Source organism: Canis lupus, chromosome 3 (genome assembly GCF_003254725.2).
Source record: "Canis lupus dingo isolate Sandy chromosome 3, ASM325472v2, whole genome shotgun sequence".
NCBI lineage: Eukaryota > Metazoa > Chordata > Mammalia > Carnivora > Canidae > Canis > Canis lupus.
The window spans coordinates 65,004,209-65,025,973 of record NC_064245.1 but is presented as its reverse complement, the minus strand read 5'-3'; the positions used below and the strand labels follow the sequence as shown (position 1 = coordinate 65,025,973).

The following is a 21,765-nucleotide window of genomic DNA, read 5'->3' as shown; positions in this document are numbered from 1 at the left end:
ATGATCAGTGTAACTGATCAGAAATGAACTGAGTTTGTTCAGAGGTAGTAATTGAGGCTGTCAACAGCAATACCTTTAGGGAAAAGAAGATGTAGGAAAGGATGCAGAGAGAAAAATGATCTGAAACCTTTGCAACGAGAGGCCTTAACTTTGCAAATTCTACAAAAATTTTCCCTCCAACGTACAAGGAAACCATTGAGGTTAGCCAATGTCCTGGATGGGTGATGGGTGGTCTGCTCTGATGTATACCTTCCAGCCAGCCCTCCTTACCTCCTCAATGTCCAGGCTTCCTAATGTTTGATACAGAAATCGTTGGCTTTTCTTGCCTTATGTTGGTCAAAGACTATATAGGACAAACAAATCTCAAATTTCAGTGACTTAAAACAGCAACGTTAGCCAACTTTACCATCTTCTTCATAGACCACTGTCATGACATAAGGCTTCATAGTTCAACATGGAAAGGGAAGAAATATAGTTACTTCTACTCACATTTTGCTGCCTAAGCAACTCATCTGGCCATGCCTAGCATTGAGGGGTGATATAAGCTGTGTTTCAAAAGAGGGTAGGACCAGAAAGACTGGTGGGCATCAGTGCAGTGTACCTCACATAGGAAAAGGTGGACTATCCCTACAAAAATCTACCTTCACATTGCTGATAGCCAGGAGGAAGGGAGTGGAAAGCAAATGAGGAGGAACCACGATTATATGCCATGTTTGTTATTTAGGAAGTGTCTGGTTGGGAGAGCCTGCCTGGTATGAAAAGGGATGAACTGGACTGGGAGGAACAACTCTGAAGTCACAACTTTACGTGCTTCCTAAGCCACTTTGACCCCCTGGAGACAAAACTCTGAGGGAGACATTTCACCAGGGCAGATTGAATAGGGGGGCAGAGACTACAAACTAATATGGTTAACCACAAACCCCCATGTCCCTTCTGCACTATTGTTGATCAACAGTTAGATGCTTCTACTCATATTTGAGTAATACCAAGAAAGCATGGACCCCAGTAAGAGTATTGCAAGAAGGGGAAAACAGGAAAAATTAATACTGAAGACAGATTTTAAAAATACACGGCATAAACGATCTATTCCAGAGAACAAAGACATTAGTTCTCTTCAGTATTAAATCATTGACAGCATAGTTTTTCAGGGAAAAAAAAAGTTCAGAGAGGGAATAAAAGTGATCCAAAAGAAATAAGAAGAAAACTGGTTGTAAAGTGAACTGGCAGTGCTCAGGAAATAAATGGAAGCTAAAAATAAAGCAATTACAGAGATGAAAGTCAACTTAGAAGCAATCGAAAATAGATAAATACCATGGAAAGCACAAGCCACGCTTAAGAAATCACACAAAATGAAAGAGAAAGGAACAATGAGATCAAAATGATTGTAAATGAAACAATTCAAAGTGAAGAAAGAGACAGGCTGACATCCTCAAACTGGTATTCTGAACAGAAAAACACAGGGGAATGGGAATGGGAAAACACAGAGAAAATTCAAAAAAATTTCTTGAAGTAAGGAAAGGTAGGGGTTTTTCCTCCCTTTTTCACATTTTTTTAAAGATTTTATTTATTTATTCATCAGAGACACAGACAGAGAGAGAGGCAGAGACACAGACAGAGGGAGAAGCAGGCTCCATGCAGGGAGCCCAATGTGGGACTCGAACCCAGGTCTTCAGGATCATGCCCTGTGCCGAAGGTGGCACTAAACTGCTGAGCCACCCGTGCTGCCCTCTTTTTCACATTTTTAAAAAATTTTAGTTAGTTAACAAACAATGTAATACTGGCTTCAGGAGTAGATTTAGTGATTCATAACTTACATACAACACCCAATGCACATCACAGCAAGGGCCCTCCTTAATCCCCATCACCTGTTTAGCCTTTCCCCCTAGGTATCTCAAGATTTAAAGGACACACTGTGTCTCAAGAAAAATAAGCAAAATTAGAAGCATCAGGACAAATACTGTGAAGATACTGAAATTCAAAGGGATATATCCTGGGATGCCTGGGTGGCTCAATGGTTTACCGCCTGCCTTTGGCCCAGGGCATGATCCTAGAGTCCCAGAATCGAGTCCCGTGTCGGGCTCCCTGCAGGAAGTCTGCTTCTCCCTCTGCCTGTGTCCCTGCCTCTCTCTGTCTGTGTCTCTCATGAATAAATAAATAAAATCTTAAAAAAAGAAAAGAAAAGAAAAGAAAGGGACATGTCCTGTCTGCATCACCCAAAGAACAAGAATCACATGATTCCTCTCAACCGCCACTACCAACACTCAACATGAAAACATCAACCAAGTTCTAAGGGGCAAAAGGGGTACCTGAGAGTCTTCTACTCAGTCAAAGTGTACTGCTACTATAAAAGAAACCAATGTTCTTGAACATGCAAGAATTCAAGGACTACAGTTACAATGCACTTTCTGAAAAATACGTGATGATGCAATCCAGCATTATAAGGTATGAATCAAAATTAAACACTCAGCAAAGGAGAAGCCACCATAAAAGGACAACCATGAGCACCAGATCCATTTAAACACAAACCAAAGCTGGGCCACAGTAGGAATGAGTTGACGGAACAGAATATGAATGTTATACTTCCAGAAAATCTAAAAATAATAATGTAACTAACAAAAATTGGGAGGCCGGGGTAGAAAGGAAAAGAAAGTGCATAAAATCTTTGTTTCACAGCATAAATACCTATCATGTACAGTTGAAACATTCCGTTTTTAAAAAGTGAAATCATACCAAATTCTTAAGACTTTATTCATAATTAATTGTCTCTTCACCTGAGAAATATCTTTTAGGAGCTAGCATCTCTTGTTATGAACAAATATTTATGTGTATCTCAACAATTCCTTCAGTTTGATTCTACTTTCTTTTTCTTCTGATAAATGCAAGTAGACTTGGGTTTAAGCATGTTTCTAAAAATAGCATGGATAGTGTGAATCTATTTTTGTAAAGCTCTATCTACCAAGGTTGCTGGCTAAATACGGGCCTAGAGAGAAGTTCAGGATGATGTTGGCAGAATGGTTTCTGAGAGGTAGAAATTCTGCTTTTTTATATGTTCTGTTCTGAAATTCTTAGATTTTTGTAAGAAACAGCTACATTTCCATGAATAGTACCAGAGTCTCAATGCAAGAAAGCGCTCTTGCACCTACCTAGCCAGCCAGTCGCTGAGCTCAGTGCTGCCCCCAAGCCTTGCACAAACCCAGCCCAGCCAAACGCTCTGCTCAGGGAGAGTATGTCCCACTTGCATAGCTCATCAGACTCATCACTCCAAACTCTGCTTCTTCTCCCCTCCTCTTCTCTTCTAAGGACACATTGGATTTTGGGCCTACCCTAATCAAGGACAATCTTATCCCCTCAAATCCCTAACCTCATTACATCTGCAAAATCCGTTTTGCCAAGTAAGGTCACATTTACAGGTTTGGGGTGAACCTGTCTTTTGGGAGCTAATATTCAATCCACTCTAAATGCTTTCTGAATGGTGTAAAAGCCTAAAGTCTGTGCTTACACATCTATGTGGTTCACGGAACCAGCAACCATTCCTCTAGATGGGACCCAAGGATCCCTAAAGATCACAAGTTTTAGACCCAGGTAAATATCCAAGAACAAGTTCTTTTTTGTCCACCTACTGAGCTGCATGAATTTGGGAAGAATGACTTAACTTTTCTGGGTCTTGATTTTCATCAGGAAAATCATGTCTAGTCAGCAAATCTTGAGGAAGGGTAAGTGAGGATTAGAAATAATTTGTATAAAGTCCTGCAGAAAATGCCTAAGATAGAGTAGGTGCTTATCAGCTTGCTGTTATAAATTATATTTTCCGGGATCCCTGGGTGGCGCAGCGGTTTGGCACCTGCCTTTGGCCCAGGGCGCGATCCTGGAGACCCAGGATCGAATCCCACGTCGGGCTCCCAGTGCATGGAGCCTGCTTCTCCCTCTGCCTATGTCTCTGCCTCTCTCTCTCTCTCTCTCTCTCTCTCTCTCTGTGTGTGTGACTATCATAAATAAATAAAAATTGTAAAAATATATTAAAAAAATAAATTATATTTTCAAGGGATTGTGTCAGGGAGACCACCAGCCCTCAGTAATTTCACCATGGGAGAGGGATTATCCCAAACTCAGAGGCATCTGCATGATCAGTGACCAGAATCACTTAAATAGTGTGTTCTCTGGCCTCAGCTGTGCCCTTGGGACTTTAAAATGGCAGAGCCAGGGCAGGCTGGCTGGAATAACGGGTGCTGTGTGATCTTCAGTGAGAACTGAGCAGGCAGAGAACAAGAAAACCAAACCATCTTTGCATCAAAGCCTTTGGCATGACTCCCCTCTCAGGTAAAGGACGTCTGCACAGCACTGTAGAAAGCGTTTCTGTATCATAATAGCACATCCATAGCTTCGAGATCATGAGCCCCAATCTGCAATACACAAGCTTCCCAAGTTAGGGTCGGTAACCGTTTCAATTTTAATACACATTAAGTTATTCAGAATTTTAACGATTTGCATAATATTCTGTCAAATTATTAATGAAGTCAGTTCTCACTTTTCCAAGGTGATAAATGTATTAGTTAGGAAGACTTCGGCTACAATCAACAAAATTGTTGGAACAGCACCTTAAACTAAGTAGGGCTTTTATTTTGCCCTGTAACAAGGATTCGGGGGTTGCTGGCATTAATGGGGTTCAGCTGCTCATTCAAGCCATCAGAAACCCAGGCTGTTTCTCCTCCCCCTCCCCCACCCCGTCATCCTTAGCATATTGTCTTTTATCTTCATGCTTGTCGTTGAATGATAGCAAGATGGCTCTGTGCTTGAGACATAACCTCTGTTCTAGTCAAAAGCAGAGGAGCCAATTGTGTCCTTTTACGGGGAAACCAAAAGCTTTTCTAGAATTCTCCAGACAATGTTTCTTACACATGATTGGCCAGAATGGTATCACATGCTTTCCAAGGCCACTGCACTATAAAGGATGCTGGGAAGGAAGCATATATTGGCACCTGACAAAATCAGAATCCTGGTTGCACACATGGCCAGGGTTGGGGGGAATGGATATCGATTTTTAAATTATGATTATTGAAGTAGAGCTGCCATGCAATCTTAAATTATTTTCAGGTGTACAACATAATGATCCCACACTTCCTGGATATCTATTTAATAACAGTATCTGCCACAGAAAGAAATCTGGAAGTCTCAGGAAACTACAACTCAGAAAATCCTGTCCCTTCCTCCTGGCCAATATCTGTTGAGGAGTTATCACTCTCCCTGCCGAGCATCTATCATCTGGATAATATGGGTTCAGGGTAAAATCTGAGCAGAGTGATTTTTTTTTTTTGAAAGATTTTATTTATTCATGAGAGAGAGAGAGAGAAGCAGAGGCAAAAAGAGAAGCAGGCTCCATGCAGGGAGCCTGATGTGGGACTCCATCCCGAGTCTCCAGGATCACGCCCTGGGCTGAAGGTGGCGCTAAACCACTGAGCCACCCGGGCTGCCCCAGAGTGATCTTTTAAAAATGAAAACCAGATCATGTTCTGTTTTGTTTTGTTTTTTTCCCCACTGTCTTCAAAAAAACTGAACTTCAAATAAAGTTTGAACTTCTCCCCATGGCCTCTGAGACCCAGCGTGGTCTAGCCTCTGTCCAGCCCCAGGGGCCCGTGTCACACGCCCTTGTCCCCAGTCTCTCCTGCGGTCCTGGGAACAGCCTGATGGTTCCTTCTACAGAGTCCTTGCAGTGGCTACTTCTCTGCAAGGGACCGGTCACCCCCTCCCAGTCACTTGCCACATCTTTGCATCTCCCAAATCTCTGCCCAAAGGTCACTTCCCCAGAGAAAACTCTGAAGCCCTCTCCAGGGCTCCTCATCCTCTTATCTGCTCTCTGGTCCTCCTCTACCATTTATTGTGATTTGCAATCATCCCTGCATATGTTGCCTTGTTCCATGTCTGCCTACCACTCTACATTGCCCCTCCTCCAGGGCAAGACCCTCTCTGTCTCCTTTGCCCTATTTCTCCCAGATCCATGCTTTGCACATCAAAAGTTCTCAACAAATCTCTGTTGAATGAGTGAGGATATGGACCAGAGTTAAGAACACAAGTGTCAAGTATCCAAGTAGAACAATGGGGAAGCAAGTTCAGGATAATGGGCCCCAACAGTAGAAATGCATGGAGGGTTGCATGAAGATGAAGAGAGCAGCATGTGCTCACTGCCCTCAAAGCACACAGTCCCCCACAGAAAGTAAGAGGAAAAGAGGGTGTGGGCGCATTATGACAGTTGCCAGCTTCAAACTTCCAAATTGGAGAATGGTGCACAGAAGATTTTGCTAGAGGGATACATATTGCAACGTTATTGGCAAAAGCGAAAATTGAAACCATCAAACCATCCAACAATAGAGAATTAGTTGAGACAATTTTAATACATCCTTATAATTTAGTTTAAAAATAACATTCAAAAAAAATAACATTCCAGGATTATATTTTATTATATGGAAATATGGGTAAATACAGAGTAAATGACAATAGGATTCTGAAAAAAAGTGATGCATAAAATAGCATAATTTAAAAAAGAAGAGAGAAAGAGAATATGCATCTTTCCAGATGTAGATCCCAAAATGATAACAAGGTTATTTCTGGGTGGTCTGATGATTACAGCTGATTTCTATTTTCTTCCTTTTGTTTATCCATATAACCTAATTTTTCTATGATTAACATGTATTAATTATGTAATCTTTTTCCACTTTGGAACAGCTGAATTAGGAATCATGTTTTAAATCCCATCTCGAGAGTATGATCAAAACATTAGATATCAGAGGGCTTTTTTCTTGGAGCAGGAGAGCAGGCTGCTGCTATACTTTACTCCAGGCAAATGACAACGTTTAAGAGGTTCAGCAGGGCATGGGGACAAGCCCCTGGATGGCTGCACCAATGGTACAGGACCAGGGGCACCATATGATTCCGCTGAACAGCTATCATAGACGGAATGCCTCTTACAGTTGTACCTTGTGCCAAACTCACTCTATCTTCAAAGCGTGCAAATTAGGTATTACTTTCCCATTTTTATAGATTAAGAATCTTGAAGTTTAGGGAGGCTCAGTGTATCATCCAATATCCTCCAAAGTTAGATCGACTCAGCCTGGCTCCAAAGACCTTGTTTGTTCCCCTATGTCACAGCTAATCCTCATATATGATGTCAGCCTCAGCCATACAAGTAGAAGACAACTAGCCAGCAGTTAGTCCAGTGGATATCAAACATTTCTTTCTATTGTTATTCTGGAACCACTGATTTGAATAAAATCTTAATCAGAGGCAAAATCAAATAAGTTACTAAATGCAATGTGATATCCTGGTCCTAGAAAAGACAAAGAGCATTAGTGGAAAAGCTGATGCAATCTGAACAGTCGGGAGTTTATTCCTAAAAAGATGATAGATGGTAGATGTTAGATAGATAAGATGGAGTTGCTCTTGTTGAATGATGAGTTGGGAGTGGGAGGAGGGAGGTTGGCCTACTGACATAGAAACCTGCCTACTCAGTCATCAACACTTCCCTCCATCTCAGCCCCAAAGAGCACTTGAGGTTCCCCAAGAGAGCACTTTGAATACCCTTTAGCAAATTCAATCAGCTCATCTTATAGATGAGGAAACTAAATCCCAGCAATCAAAGTAACTTGACAAGAACTCTCGGCTAGACATGGCAGATTGGACTAGAAGCCCAGAGTTATGGACTAAATGTTGTGTCCCCACCAAAACCCATCTGTTGAAGCCTTTACCCACAATGTGATGGTATTTAGAGGTGGGCCTTTAGGTGTAATTAGGTTTAGATGAGGTCATGAGAGTGGGCCCCTCATGAAGGGATTAGTGTCATTATAAGAAGAGGAAGAGAGACTGGAGCTTTCTCCCCACACCATAACCATGTGAAGTTCTGACAAGAAGTGTCTGGAAAGAGGGTTCTCACCAGGAACTGAACTGGCTGCACCTTGATCTTAGACTTTCCTGCCTCCAGAGCTTGAAAAATAAATATGGGTAAAACCAAGAAAAGTTGGGACACCTGGGTTGCTCAGTGGTTGAGCATCTGCCCTTGGCTCAGGTCGTGATCCTGGGGTCCTGGGATCAAGTCCTACATCAGGCTCTGCAGGGAGCCTGCTTCTCCCTCTGCCTATGCCTCTCCCTCTCTGTGCCTCTCATAAAAAATAAATACAATATTTTTTAAAAAACAAGAAAAGTCGAACCCGTTGTATCCTGAGATCACCTATCACCTATATCCTGAGAGGCTGTATGAACTGAAATATTATTGACATATACAGAGTGAATTTATTTTTTTTGTTGAATTGGATATAATGGTATCATTGGAGCAGTGGGCCTCAGCCTCTGACCCACTTTCAAATATCTGGAAGGGTCTTGGGCAAACTTAGGAGATTCTAAATCATTACAACTTGAGAATGGGTCTCCAGGGCCTGTATTTATTAGTGCTCTCCATTTATAGCGGTTTTCTCAGGGAAGACAAACTGGAGAATGAGAGATGCATCTGGAAGGAAGACTTATTTTCACCATGTATGCTTTTTATTATATGAATTTTTCAAACACTGTTGTGTACTGCCTATTCAAAACTAAATTACACGTGGGGCGCCTGGGTGGCTCAGTCAGTTAAAGTGTTTGTCTTCGGCTCAGGCCATGATCTCTTGGCATCAAGCCCAGTGTCAGGCTCCCAGCTCAGCAGAGAGTCTACTTCTCCCTCTGTGCTCGCCTTATCTCTCTCAAATAAATAAATAAATACAATCTTTTTAAAAATAAATAAGTAAAATTAAATAAAACTAAATTATATCTAACTCCCCATGCACAGCCATGGTAGACAGCAACAAAACTAGGGAGACCCTATCAGGTCCCTGAAAACCAGAGCATTATACAGATGAAGCTGGAGGGTCTCTGGGCAGCCTCACAAGCTGGAGTCCTGGCTGAGACAATGAGCTGTGGAGTCCAACAACCCAGGCTCTGAACCTACTTCTGCCCCCACCAACTAGCATTTACTTTTCTGAGCATCTGGTCTGTCAAACCTGTATAATGGCACCTACCTAACAGATCCATGAGGCTGACCAGAGACAGCAAACTTAAATCACCGAGTACAGGGCCTGGTACATAGCAGGCCCTCTGTGAAGAAAAAATTTTCTATTTTTCTCCTGAGCGCCTGAGCTGGAATAGAGGTTACTGATATAATCAGAACTGAATTATTTTTGGAGAGCAAAGCTTTTCTTTGTTTCATGAAACCAAACCAGCTCTCTTCAAGCAAGAAAGCATGTGTTAGAATGGTCTCCACATGCCTTGGTAGGTGCTAATAGTCAAGATGTCTCACCATGGAGTTCCTGCAATCAGCATCAATCTGGAAAATTAGAACTCCTTATGCATTTTCACTTGAGCTGTAAATGTATGAGTTCATGATTTTCTCGGACATACGCCACACTATTGTGAAGCTTTGGCTTATTGTATGTTTTTAACTAATTTTTCCTTAAATATGTAAATAACTGTATTACAAAAGATTTGGAAAATAGAGAGGAGAAAAAAATTCACAATTCCATGATGTGAACACAATGGATATTGGTATTTTGTAATATTCTCTGCTAGGCTATTAACGTGTGAGTTATAATCATCATATGCATTATATTCACACTAAACACCATTTTGTCTTGATTTTTCTATCAGTATATTGCAAATATTTTCCTTATTATGGCAGTCATTATGACCACACTCTCAACTAGCTGCATAATATTCCACCAAGTGACCATACCACAATATATTTAACAACCCCCTTATTTTCTAACGTTTCCATTTATTCCAATTTTTTTGCTATTTTTAATAATGCTGCAATGAACATTTTTGTATGTAGATATTTCTACTGAATTAAAAATTATTTCCTTAGGCTAAATTCACACAAATGGCAAGTCTTCTGTTTCTCAAATATGAAATTACATTAGAGAACAGCATTACTCTAACTAGATAAACTTAGAAAAATAACAATTTCACATGAATGTGCTCTTTCTCTGGTTTTCAGAATTATCAAGGGAATAACTTTTTTGCATTGCAGAAACAAGCAGTATGATCTATCAGAGACAAAAAGGAGTTGCAAAAAGTTCACAGGGCAACATTTTATTTGGCTGTTACACTTCAACATCAATTTTGAATTACAAGCAAAAGACAATGCAGAGCTTTGAGGAGCGTCAACACTGGTCACCCTGTTCACATCCCATTGTCCATATGTGGGCAGAAAGGGAAAGAAATTGCCCTTGGCACCACTGAAAAAACCTCTCCATGGAAATGAACGTGTACACTAACTAAAATAATCCTTTGACACTATCCAACCTATCTTTGAGCTTCTACCAACACCTTGATGCCAACAATTTATTCATTTTCCATTATTCCAGAAAGACAGTAATTTGTTTCGGTAAGAATGTGTTTATATTAATAACAGCTTATATTTACTGAGCACTTGCCACACGCCAATGTTCTGATATATATCCTAAATGTAGGTTAGTTTTCATTCCATTTTATAGGCTCAGGCAGGATTTCCTCATTTCACCTGTATTCATTTCCTGTTGCTACAAATTCCCACAAACTTGGTGGCTTAAATCAACTTGGTTCTTAATCTAGAATTGAGAAATCCAAAACAGATTCACAGTATTGGGTTCCTCTTGGAGGCTCTAGGGCAGAAGCTGTCCCCTTGCCTTTTCTTTCTGCCTACATTCCTTGCCTCTGAAGGTTCCTCCACCTTCAAAGCACCTCCTTCTCTGATTCTGTTTCCCTCTGCTTCCATCCTCACATTACCTTCCCTCTATAACACCAGCCCTCCTGCTTCCTCTGGTAAGGACCCTTGATTTTTTATTAGGAAACAGATCTGGATAACCCAGGATAATCTCCCTCTCTTAAGACTCATAACTTCATCACATCTGCAAAGCTCCTTTGCCAAGTAAGGTAGCATAGTAACAGGTGCCAGGGGTTAGGATGTAGACATCTTTGGGTGGCTTGTACTCTGTTTACCACACCTGGGAAGTAAGTAAAGCTAAAAGACAATGCAGAAGGCCACAAGTATACCTGCAGAGCTATTTTCTCAGAGATGATACAAGTAGGAAAAGCTGTCATGCTTAGAGCCCCAGCAATCCCAACACAACCAGTACTAGGGAGGGAAACAGCATCAAAAGGACATTGTGTCAACTCCTCCATTTCTGAGCAGCTAACATGGTGCACATCCTTCACCTAACTCATTTAGTCATCCCAATGACCCTCACAGGGAGCATCCTTGTCCCCAGAACAGAGATGAGAGGCTCAGATTAGTGACATAACTCTCCTGCGGTCACATAGTAACACTGGTGGGTACCAGGCCCGTGATTAGGACCTAGGTGACTCTGACCCCAAAGCATAGGCATAGTTCACTCTGCCCAGGCCACTGGTAACAAAAAATAATCAAAATGAGCCATACCAGCAGTGTGTGCACGACCCCTCCACAACCATCCCCTGCACAATATTTATCACCAATTTCCTTATCCATTTGTTTGTCTACATGTTTGTTACCTATCTCTCCCTGAAAATAAGGATCTTGTCTGTTGCTGACTGCTGTCACCCCAACTCTGAGAACAGGCTAGGCACATAGTAGACACTAAATAGCTGCTTGTATAACAAATAAATAACACTTCTTTGACCAAGAGATAACTAGTGTGAGCAAACTCAACCACTTACAACATGGCTGGGATGCTTAAAAGTAACAAACACCCCAAAAACTCTTCCCAACTAGCCAAAGCAAACAACTCTTAGTCCAAGTTAATGCACTATCTCTTTAGAAAACCCCTTGAGACACAACCCAGAGCCTGTGTTCTCTTTCTGGAAAGTAAATTCTAACTAATTTGTTGAGCTCTTTATCACTCTACTTCCTGCTAAAAGGGATATCCTTCAGTGACTGAAATTAAAGAGAAAGATTATCCATCTGAAACACATGATCCAAGGGAGCAAGGTAACTGCATGAATGTGAGAGAGTTCAGAGATGCATCAGTGAATTACAGCCTCTGTAGATGGAGACAAGAGTTCAGAGAAACTGAGTCATGACATTTCTCAAATTGACAAGTTGTAAAGCCCCAACCCCAACACTTGTGTGCACCTCCCTCAGCCCCTACAGAATGGATCATCTCAGATTAAGGATCTCATCCTCCGAAACACACGTAACTAGACGGAACAAACTGGAGCTGATATTCTTTCATGCATACAGGACCCTGTCATTATGGTCACACACAATTATTTTTAAATTTTGACTCTACACATAAATATAATACCATTGCTTTTTTAATTCACACTGTGACCTCACATATGCCTCCCTCATGACAACTGTTCACTTCTCTGTCTCTCTCCACAAGAGTGCTATAAACTTCTTTGTGGCAGATAAGTGGCTACATCATTTTGAATCTCTAACCCTGGTGATTGGCACCTGCATGTCTGATGGATGAATGAGTCCTTTATTATAAAAGTAATGCATAATTATTATGAGTGTCAGAAAACAAAGGTAGAGAACGACAAACGTAGTTCCATGATCATGAAGAAAAACAAGAAACATTTTGTTATATTTCTCTCTCTCTCTCTCTCTCTCTCTTAATGTGAGTGGTTTTTCTTTCTTTTAATTTTTCTTTTTACAAAATACTATGCACACATTTCCATGTTGGGACTTTTTCACTGAATCTTATAATATAAGCATATCCCATGCTATCTCAAAGGTCTAATGATTGATTAAACTATAGGATGTTCTAACACGGCTCTTGAGGGCACCATTGGGTACGTTATTAACTTCACTGTGGTGTTCTCCAAGGAGAATTCTGCCTATGGCCCAGCTACTAGCAAATCAGGCTTCATTTCCTCAACTCAGCTAAAAAATCCTTTTGTTTTTCCTCTTTAACCTATTATAATCCATGGCCTAAATGGAGCTGGCCCTATGTCTTCTCAGCTTGATAAACAGCTACAGCCATCTGAATCTATCCCTAAAACTGTCCGGCAGGAGTCTTTTGGCAAAATATGGTATAGGGCATTCTGGTTCTAGTGCTGTTCAATTGGGGTTTTTTTTCTATTAAAATAAATGTTTTCATGAACTCACAAATGTGTTAGTCATAACCATCACAGAGTTCCAGCTGATGATTAAAAAACAAACTAGGTTTGGGAAAAAATTCAAGATGCCTTCCATACTCCAAATTTGTTCCCAGTCAACAGAGAACAGGGGCCAATGCCTTGAAACCAAACATATTTTTATGAAACCAAACATCATAAAACATGAGTGAGCGTACCCTTACATCACTCAGACCACTAAGATTAATAGACACGCTGAAAGCATTTGCTTCACACTTGCTCAACTGAATAAATACATCTTTTCACAAAACCAATCCAAAATCTTGGCCATTCCCAGATGTCTAAAATCCAAGACTCTTTGCTCTCAAATTCCTCAATGAGAAAGTGTAGAGGAAGAGAATTTGGGACTTTAACCAAATGTTTAAATCTGGCGCCAGGAAGAAATTGGAGCTAAATTGTACATTGAAGAAGCAAGTAAGAAAGAAAGAAAGGAAGAAGGAAGGAGGGAAGGAAAGATAGAAAAACAGGAGGAAGAGAAAATACACTGAAATGAATATCCACAAATCTCTTGTATTATCAATGTTTTATTTCTTTGAGAAAAAGGACCATCTACACATAATACTGTCCATTGGGTAGGTAGAGTGAGTTTGTTTTAATGTAGCATTTATTGACTTTTTACTTATTTTTTAAAGATTTTATTTATTTATTCATGAGAGATGCACAGAGAGGCAGAGACACAGGCAGAGGGAGAAGCAGGCTCCTCACAGGGAGCCCAATGTGGGATTCGATCCTGGGACCAGGATCAACCCTGAGCCAAAGGCAGATGCTCAACTGCTGAGCCGCCCAGGTGTCCCTTTATTGACTTTTTAAAAACCAAAAGGAATATGCTTATTGTTACTCATAGAAATTTGGAAACCAAAATGGAAATGAAAGTAAAAAATGTAAATCAGCAGTAACACCTCCATACAGCAGTAGAGCCACATTGATATTTTGATATTGAGGCTTCTCATCTTTGTGATACATTTATTATTTCTTAAAGCCAAAATGGATGCTCCAACACTAGAGACACTATTTGGCAGCCTATATTTTCCCTTCATTAATATATATAAACATTTGGCTCTGTCATTAAATGTTCTCGTAGAACATAGATTTTACTGGCTGCAAAATAGTCCTCTTGTTGATGTGCCATTGACTGAACCAATCAATAACTGCAAAAGAAATAATTTATAATAACCAAAAAAGAATATGTTAAGCTGTGATCTATATCATTGTATATATAGCATTGTCTATATTTTTAAAATTTTCTTCAAATTAAATTGTAAAAGTAGAAATGTTGAGACAGAGTTAGACAATTTTCAGACTCTTCATATATGTTTGTCAATATAAATTTTGCATTCCTAAAAGATTATACCACTTTGTATTTGCACGATCTATGGACATGCCTGCCCCCTAGCTGATTTGAATTTTGTGAATCTTTACCAAACTACGTGGCCATTAAAACTGCTTTGTTTTACTACCATTCATTTATTTATTAAGCAAGTGCCTATCCACAAATTGAATTTAAATAAAATTTTAGAAAATAATAAACAAGTCCCTATCCAGAAACTTCCATGTGCAGGTTCTGTTCTTAGTCTGGAGGCACTGCAACAAACACAGGCTCTGGCACAGACAGACTGGGTTGGACTCACAGCTCTGTCTTGCTCCCTCGGTGACCTTGGGCATATTCCTCACCTAAGCCTCCATTTCCTCAGCTAAAACATGGAGGCAAACACAATCCACCCAAGAGGCGATTCTGGAAGTTAGCCACATTGACATGTGCACAGTGCTGGCCAAGTCAAGATCCTGGGGCCTCTCAGAAGTGTTGGTACCTGAGCTCCACTTCCCTACAAACGTGGGCAGCTACTCTGTTGAGGCACCAACTCTTTCCATGACATTTGATGGAGCCTCAGTTGGGAAGACTTAACCCTCTACCTGATGTACTCTGGTATCTCAGACAATTCCTTCTCCGTCTGAGGGAAGAGACCAATTTATGGGAAGCCAATATTTGTAGTTTGTTTGATCTCACATTGACATTGAATTCATTCTAAGATGGGAACTGTGGCCACACACACACACACACACACACACACACACACACACACAGCATCTGAGTCACATGACCTTATAGTCCCTCCTTTTACATTCAAGTCAGAGGCTGTAGTGTATGGAGAATTTGACTGAAATTTGGCCAACTCTGCCTTCATGCTCAATTCTGGAAGTCAGTTTTGCCTTAGCTCCCTTTCTCTATATGGAAGAATTTCCAGCAATAATGCCAATAATGCTAGTTTTTTATTATTATTATTTCAGATCTTTTACAAAGAAATTTTTTTAAAGTTTCTATATAAAAAAATTAAAAATTACCAGTTAAGCTAAGGCTCCATTTTGATTATCTTTCCTTGTTCCTCTGCTAACCACTGGCCTGGAGCTAGTGCATTTCATTCCCATGCATTACTTTTTATAGAGGTGAAACTTACGTGTTATAAAAAATTTACAATCTTGGGATCCCTGGGTGGTGCAGCAGTTTGGCGCCTGCCTTTGGCCCAGGGCGCGATCCTGGAGACCGGGGATCGAATCCCACGTCGGGCTCCCGGTGCATGGAGCCTGCTTCTCCCTCTGCCTGTGTCTCTGCCTCTCTCTCTCTCTGTGACTATCATAAATAAAAAAAAAAAAAATTTAAAAATTTACAATCTTAAAGTAAACAATTCAGTAGCGTTTGGTGTATTACCATGTACAGCCACCAGCTCTCTCGAGCTTCAAAACATTTTCTTCATGCTGAAAGAAAGCCCCCATAACCTTTAAGCACTCCTTCTCATTTCTCACTCCCATTTCCAACCCTTGGCAACTACCACCTTGCTTTCCATCTCTACAGATTTACCTATTTTAGATACCATTTCATACAAATGGACGCATACAATACGTTGTCTTTTGTGTCTGGCTTCCTTCACTTAGAATAATGTTTTCAAGATTCCTCCATGTTTGACATGTATCAGTACTTCCTTCATTTTTCATAGCTGAACAATATTCTATTGTATGCCTACACTAAGTTGGATAGAGTTCCATGCACACCTTCTTACTGCCAGGGTTTCCTACTCAGTGATAATCCAAGCAAGAGCCTGTTTCCCTAATGTGCAAACCTGGTGGGTGGTGTAAGTAGGAAGGTAGCTGGGTGTTCTTGCACATGGTCTTTTCCACCAACAAACCTGGTTTCGAGCCATGGCTCTCATACTTCATAGTTACATGGGTGTGATAAAGGTGATTGGCCCTTTATGCCTTTATTTCCTCTTCTGTAAAATGAGCATGAAATATTAACCACTTCATTTGGGGTTGCTGAGTGTCGCACATAAGACAATGCACAATAACTTTGTGTGGGGATTGGCACTCAGTCAAGCCCGGAGGTGATTTGACCTCATCTATTTCCCTGACCGCCTCTGTGATAGGCCTCCTTGCCCTGTAAGCCCCAACCCACTGTCCTTTCATTTGCTAGAATTCCCAAAGCCGTCTCCTGCCATGAGACCTTCGTGCAGGCTCTTCTCTCTTCCTGGAGGACTCCTTTCCGGTCTTCACCCAGCCAAGTCATCCTCAGGAATTTCCTTAAATGTCCCCTTCTTAGAGTGGTTTTCCCTGACCACTAGAACTAAAATAGTCCCCTATTTTTTTTTTTATTTCTGTCACCAACTCGCCTTGTTTTTCTTTGTAGCATTTACTATCTTTGGTGTGTAGTTACTTACAGAAAAGAGGTAGTAAAATATAGTAGTGAAGAGTCTAAGCTTGCACGGTCTCAGGCAAGATACATAATGTCTCATGCCTTGGTTTTTCCACATGTGAAGTGAAAAGAGTAATAATAGTAACTACCTTCTCTTGTTGGAAGAAGATGGAGTGGGTATGTGTGAAGCCTTGGGCACAGTGCTGAGCCCAGCACAGCACTCACTGAGGGTCCTGACAGTTGTTCAGCCCCCTAACTGCAGATTCAAAGGCCTCGTTGAGTCTGTTCAACAGTATTGACCAATGCCTGGGCACATGGTTAAATGCTCAGGAAGGTTTTTTTTTTAATAAGTGTGGGCTGGAACCAGATGAAGAAACAGAGAGAGAGAGAGAGAGAGAGAGAGAGAGAGAGAGATTGCAAGCTGAAAGAGAGCAACAACATTTAAAGTTGTAGAGCCCCACAAGAATGAATTGTAAATAAGGACTAGAACGGACTTGTCTAACTCTACACCTCAGCGTACAGCCAGTAGCTGCTATAGGGAAATAGAATAAATCTCAGCGACGTGAATGAACGGCCTGGAGTTAGCAAAGCCAGCTTTCAGCTGGATCTGGAAGAGTGGTAAATTCTAAACAGCCTGAAGGGCAAAGGAAAAGCAAATAAAGGCCAGCAATGAGCAAAGCAAAGGCCACTGGTAGGTCAAGATCAATAAGAGCCTTAAAGGGATAACCAGGAGGGCTTGTCATCTTGGGTGCAGAAGAGATACGAATACATTCTACCTGCCTAGCCACATGACTGATTTTTGAGCAAGGGCTCCTGGAAACCTTTTTAAAAGTGGCTCATACCTCAAAGAGTCCATAGAAGAGGAACCTCCTGGGGCTGAGGACTCCTGATGCCCTTAAGACCTGACCATACCAGAAGGCTACTCTGGTGTCCTGTCAGAGCTGTCCACCCAGGGAGACAATGAGATGACTTCAACCCAGGCCATGTGTCTCATCACCTATATCCCATCTGCCAAGATCAGCTGAGCACCCACTATGTACCCAGCATGACTTTCGTTCAGCAAAATTACACATGACCAGGGCTTAACCCCTGACTGGGGCTGTGTAGGTAATCTGGGGTCACCCAAACCAGAGATGGTACAATTGTCAGTACTACTATGGAACAAGCTTCAGTGTCCTCTCCACAAAATATCCTGCTATGATCAAGCATCGGTAGAGGTCAGCTTTGCTGACCCTTAAAGTTACTTCCAAATCAAATATTCTGTGGCTCTGTCTATTGTTCCAGGGATTAAGGGTGCCTGACTGTTGGGAAGCTTACATTCCCCTGGATTTTGTTTTCATACAGGGACAGGGTACTGTAAATTCACACAACCTTTTGGAAAGCAGTTTGGCAGCATGTACCAAGAGAGACATAAAACATCCAAATCTTTTGACCCAGTAATTCCATTTCTGGGAATCTATCCTAAGGAAATAATCCTAAATAGGGATAAAGGCTTATGGACAAAAGTTTTCAATGTAATCTCATTTATAACAGAAAAAAAATGGAAATAGCTTAATTGTCCAATCATTAGGGGGGAAGGAGATTAAATAAATTATGGTATAACTACTTGATGAATATTGTTTGGCCATTAATGGTTCCAAAGAATAATAGAGGAGAAATACTTATTATATAATAATATTAGGTTAAAGAGAAAGCAAGCAGATGACCCAGCAATCCCACTTCTGGGTACATATCCAGAGGAAAAGAAAACAGGATATAGAAGAGGTATTTGCTCTCTCATGTTTATTGTGACATTATTCACAATACCCAAGATATGGAAACCACCTAAGTGCCTATTAGCCACTGAATGGATAAAGGTGTGGTATATATAATAGAGTATTATTCATCCATGAGAAAGAAGGAAATCTTGTCATTTGTAGCAATATAGATGAACCTTAAAGTCGTTATGGTAAGAGATAAGTCAGACAAAGACAAATACTATATGATCTCACTTATATGTGGATTCTAAAAAAGCTGACTATGGCTACAATGGCAATTGTATTACAATACATATATGTTTCAAACCAACGTGTTTTACACCTCAAATTTACACAATCTTGCGTGTCAAATATATTTCAATTATAAAAAAAAGAAAAGGAAAGCAGCAAAGTGATAGATGATACTACAAATGTTTGTACAGAAGACCTATATGCACACACACAGAGACATAGAACAAAAAGTAATGGGAAAAAGATAAACCAAAATAGTAACAGTGGTCATCTGAGATAGAACTATAATTTTTGTTACTTTTATTTTTCCACCTTTTCCTCTTCTACAGGCTTTCTTTAATGAGTACATATTTAAAATAAAATATGAATAATTCTATATGACAATGATACTCAGCATATAGAGCATAGACAATACATTTTAAGGTTAAAAAAGAACATATGTATTTTGATGAAAATTTTGTGAACTATGAATAGGAAAACATATTAGAAGGAAATCTCACACACACACACACACTCACACACACACAGTCACACAGCCACACAAAAAAATGAACAAACCAAACCTGTCACTGGTTCCATGAGAAACATGACCAGTGGTTGGATGGTTTTCTTACCTGTCTTTACCCAAGGGTGCTATCTACCCTAGCCCTTCATTCTTGCCTTTCTCCAATCCTTCTTGGCATGGCAGTCTAAAAGACCTTTTTAAATTGTATATATGGTCCTGTCACTCCCAATCCTATTATTTACTTGCTTCTTATTACTGTTCAGATAAAGTCCAAGATCCACAATGTCCCTTCCACTCCTGCAATCAGCCTCTGCCTCAGCCTCCCCCTGCATTTCTCATTGTGCTTCTCACACTATTCTGCTCCTCACCAGCTTTCTCCTAATTTCTTCAAAGTATCCTGTGCTCTCTCAGTGCCACAGTATCCCTCGAGTTCTTAGCTCTGCCTAGACAGCCTACTCTCTACCCCACCTCAAACCTATTTTCCCAGATACCTGATGTCGCCCTTCAAGTCTCAAGAAATTGCTTAGAAGTTATCCCTTCAGGGAGTTTCTCTAACCACATAGATGAGATTATTCTGAAAACACAGATCTAGAGTCCAGAAGGAGTGTCACCAAAGACATGCATTTCCTAGCACCAGCAAGAAGGTAAATTCTAAATATTGCTATTTAAAAAGGTGGGGGTGGGGGAATGTCTCTAACTTAGAATTGCTTCTCCTTTCACCAACAGAAACCAAAATTTCTTGATTAGCACAAATGCCAGTCAATGAGATGCATTACTTCATTAATCTTAACAATCATACCTTGTTTGAGCAGTTTTAGATTTTTAATTTATGGAAGAGAAAAGTAAGATTTAGAGAGCTTTTGTAAATTGCCCAAGGGCACATGGCTGGGCAATGAAGACTTTGGCCTTCAAAGCCAGTGGTCTTACTCTGCCAGCTGACACAAAGAAATGTCAGTGGGAAGAGAGAAGATGTGGAGAGTCCTGCTAATTTAAACTGTGGTAACATTCCATTGCTTTCGTCCTTTTTTGCCAAAACCACTATACTCAGCTTGCTTCCCAAGCACACTATGAGTCACTGTTGGATTTCCAGCTTTCTCTCCACTGGGATGGAGTCAGTGAGAACGTTGTTTTGGCTGGCAGGGGATATGTGTGCAAATGGTACCACCTGCTGCTAAATCTTTGTCTTTGTTGGGTCTATTGTCACTCTTGACTCTGAGACTGGCTCATGTCCATGGGTCTCCTCCCAGAATGCCTCAAATGTTTTCAGCACGAAGCAAAGCAGGGAACAAGAGTCTTCTATCATCCGGGTAGACATTTAGAAACACCAGGCAGTTGGAATAGAGCTGAGATGCCCACAAAGAAGTCAGTTTAGGGATTTCCAATAAATGTAAGCTATTATTATTATCATCACCACCATCAGACTATTTTTCTGCCTAGATAATGTCACACAGACACTCTCAAAATCCTCAGGATAGAAAGGTTTCATTACTAAATGCCCATGTTACCTCTGGCCTCCCTGCAACCAAAGACAGGGCTCTGGGTGGTCTTCAGGTGCAACAAAGTGGGCATAGAGAACACAGGACAGACAATTCATCAGAGAACAGGAACCAAAGCTGCAGAAGTCAGAGCAGCAAAGACAACACCAGCAATATTAATTCACCTAGTAGTTACTGAGTGCCTACTATACTTTAGGCAACCTGGGACTCATTCTCTGTGGATTATTTCAGTTAATCTTTACAAGAAGAGCTAAGTGGTATTCCTGTCCTCATATTAAGCTAAAGGTTCGATTTGGGGGTCAGAAAAATCTGAATTTGAATGCCAAATCCATCACTTAGTAGCTGCATGACCTTTGTAAATTCTTTCATTTGGGATCCTGACTTTCCACATCCATAATAAGCAGATAATAATACCTTCTTCACTAAGTAATCAGGATTCACTACAGCTAGCCTATAGTAAGTACTTCATAAATGGATGCTATTATTTCCTGCCTTCAAATTAGGAGTTCCCATAAATGATGTTGATTATTAGCCTCTTGAAGGACCTCCTCTGGGCTGCCAGCTGCAATCCTTTGGATAGATCCCTTGCCCTAGCACACTGGATAATGTTCTGGTGTGCTTCTCAGTGACCATGAGAGAAAGAGCAGTCATATGTAGCCAACTGGAAGGGGGAGCAGATGTTTTGGCTTCCAAGGTGTTCTGGAAATCCAAGAACAAGGTGAGTCTCACCATTCCAACCAGTGCCACCCCACACACTAGCAAATAATTCCTCTTCCTATTGGTGTCTTCTGTGACTTTTTCCTTGCATTTGCCCTGTGGCAAAGTTCTACCTAATTAGGATATTTTGGGTCAAAAAAACTACAAAGCAGATTTAACTATTGGAATGAATTTAAATAGGAAAGTGATATTATTCATTCTTTTAGCAAATATTCATTTATGAAGTGCCCATTGTTTGGGTTCATTTTAGTAGCATGCAAGAAC

General features: G+C 40.7%; 1 protein-coding gene across 6 annotated transcripts in view; it reads left to right on the top strand.

Annotated features, from left to right (window-relative positions):
• C1QTNF7 (C1q and TNF related 7) overlaps window positions 1-21,765 on the top strand; it is a 104,508-nt gene that overhangs the window by 57,658 nt on the left and 25,085 nt on the right. Inside the window, exon 1 of one of the 6 annotated variants that reach the window (XM_035714741.2) lies at window positions 19,809-19,932. The exons of the other annotated variants lie outside the window; for them this stretch is intronic. The gene's annotated coding sequence lies outside the window, so the exon portion shown is untranslated. Of the gene's footprint in view, window positions 1-19,808; window positions 19,933-21,765 lie in introns of those variants that run through there. 6 annotated transcript variants of the gene reach the window in all.